General features: G+C 42.2%; 1 pseudogene; it reads left to right on the top strand.

Moving 5' to 3' along the window:
• Window positions 1-1,311: 1,311 nt before the first annotated feature.
• Window positions 1,312-2,032, top strand: LOC123951472 (annotated as a pseudogene).
• The last annotated feature ends 343 nt before the right edge of the window (window positions 2,033-2,375 follow it).

The raw sequence follows: 2,375 nt of genomic DNA, 5'->3' as shown, positions 1-2,375 counted from the left end.
GATCACACAGTTCTGCATGGATTTTGTACCTGGTGCTGTGGGTGCCCCATCCGTAATACCTTGTCTTCCTCCTTCAACATCCATGGGTCTGACTTCCAAGTGCCAGCATTTGAATTGCTTTACCTGATCACTTTCCCTGACCTCCAGAGCCACTTTTCTAGCCCACTGGGCTGAGAAAGACAGCCCTAATACTTGGTGCATCTACCCCAAGGCTTTCAATCAATAACTGATTCTTCTTAGTGTATCAGTTTAGCTTCATGGAAATTCACCCTCCTTGCCCTCTCCCTCTCTCCCACCACCCCCACTAGTGCAGGCTCACTCTCTCTCAAATCTTTAAAAAGGAGAGTACCATGCAAATTGCTTAACCTGATGAAATGGGCAAATTCCTAAAAACACAACATATAAAGACTCCACATGAAGAAATAGAAATTCTGAACAGATCCATAATTAGTAGAGTTTGAGTCAGTAATTAAAAACTTCCCAGCAATGGAAGTCTGGGCCAGTTGATTTCACTGGTGAATTCTACCACTTATTTAAACAAACAAACAAAAACAACAACAATGGATCTCACTGCTTCTATGAGTTGGAAGTCCCTGATACAGATCATCTGGATTCTCTGCACAGGTCTCATGGATGTCCCAGAAGGGGATGGCCTTAGTTTGTAATTTTCATGTGAAACCCAACACTTTTGATTGAAAATGGACCAAAAAGTAGAAAAGAGTTCTTCTATGGTTTTTCTCATGGTTCCTTTCTTATTCCTAGATCCTGGAGTCATTTTCTCCTTTTTTCATCATTAAGGGACATTGAATTTTATCAGAACTTTTTCTCCATTAATTAGATGAACATGTGTTTATTTTTCCCTTCATTGTACAAATATGATGTAGTACACTGATTGATTTTTGTATGTAGTACACTGATTGATTTTTGTATGAGAGTATTCTAGGAATACTCTCTTCCCCCCGACTATACTGTATGATGTTATTAGTATGCTCCTGGATCCAGATTCTGATTATTGGGAATTTTTACCTATTTCTATAGAGATGCAGTTTTCTTGTTTTGAAGTCTTTGAACTTTTTAACAAGATAATACTGGCCTCATAGAATAAGTGAGGAAGTGTTCCCTCCTCTTCAATACTTCAGAAAAGTTTATGGAAGATCTTTTTTTTTTTTTTTCACCCTAGTGGTATTTCAGCTCAGTGAAGACATTCAAGTGCTCCTCTTTTGTATCTTCTCCCTATTATAGATCTTCAACCTGCTGGCAAATGGCATGATCTTGGGACCCATATGGCTAGATCTCAGACTGCATACCCCCATGTATTTCTTCCTTTCTCATTTGGCTATCGTTGACGCATGCTGTGCTTGCAGCAATTTGCCCAGTATGCTGGAGAACCCAGTGATGCTCAAAAATACTCTCTTCTTTGTCTTATGCCCTATGCAGATAATTTTGTTTGTGACTTTTGCTAGGGCGGAGTGCCTGATTTGGGGTGTGATGGTCTATGACTGGTTTGTGGCGATCCGCCATCCGCTCCAATACACTGTCATCGTGAACTGGAGAATGTGCATGGTCCTGTTTGTCACTACCTGGGCATGTGGGTTTTCCCTGGCCCTAGTGTATCTAATTCTCTTTCTAAAGTTGACCTTCTATGGTCCCTAGGAAGTGACCACTTCTGTGAAATCCCATCTGTCCTCAAACTGGCCTGTGGTGATACTCGAATCTGTGAAGTTTTTGTCTTTACTGGTGGTGTGTTTATTTTAGTTGAGTCCCTTTCCCTGATGCCAGTCTCCTACATACACATCTTCTGGACCATCCTGAAGATCCAGACAAAGGAGAGGCACAGAAAAGCCTTTTCCACCTACTCCTCCCATTTCTGTGTGGTTGGATTCTACTTTGGCATAGCCATAATGGCTTATTTGTTCCAGACAATAGCCAATGTGAGGAGGAGCAGAATATCTTTACTCTGTTTTACACCTTCCTCAACCCATTGCTGAACCCCCTCATTTACAGTCTGAAGAATGTTCAGAGGGCACTATAAAGGAGGTTAGAATTTTACATCAGGGAACCTTTCTCCTTAAGAGATGTGATTGGTGGGGCGCCTGGGTGGCTCAGTGGGTTAAGCCTCTGCCTTCGGCTCAGGTCATGATCTCAGGGTCCTGGGATCGAGCCCCGCATCGGGCTCTCTGCTCAGCAGGGAGCCTGCTTCCCTCTCTCTCTCTCTCTGCCTGCCTCTCTGCCTGCTTGTGATCTCTCTCTGTCAAATAAATAAATAAAATCTTAAAAAAAAAAAAAGATGTGATTGGTGGTGCAATAAAACTCAAGAAAACTCCCCCCAAAGAGGCGTGATTTGATGATGAGAGTTATCAGGGTTACATTACCAG

The sequence above is a fragment of the Meles meles genome, chromosome 10, assembly GCF_922984935.1.
Source record: "Meles meles chromosome 10, mMelMel3.1 paternal haplotype, whole genome shotgun sequence".
NCBI classification, from domain to species: Eukaryota; Metazoa; Chordata; class Mammalia; order Carnivora; family Mustelidae; genus Meles; species Meles meles.
Note: the sequence above shows the minus strand (reverse complement) of the source record. Positions and strands in the feature narration are given on the sequence as shown.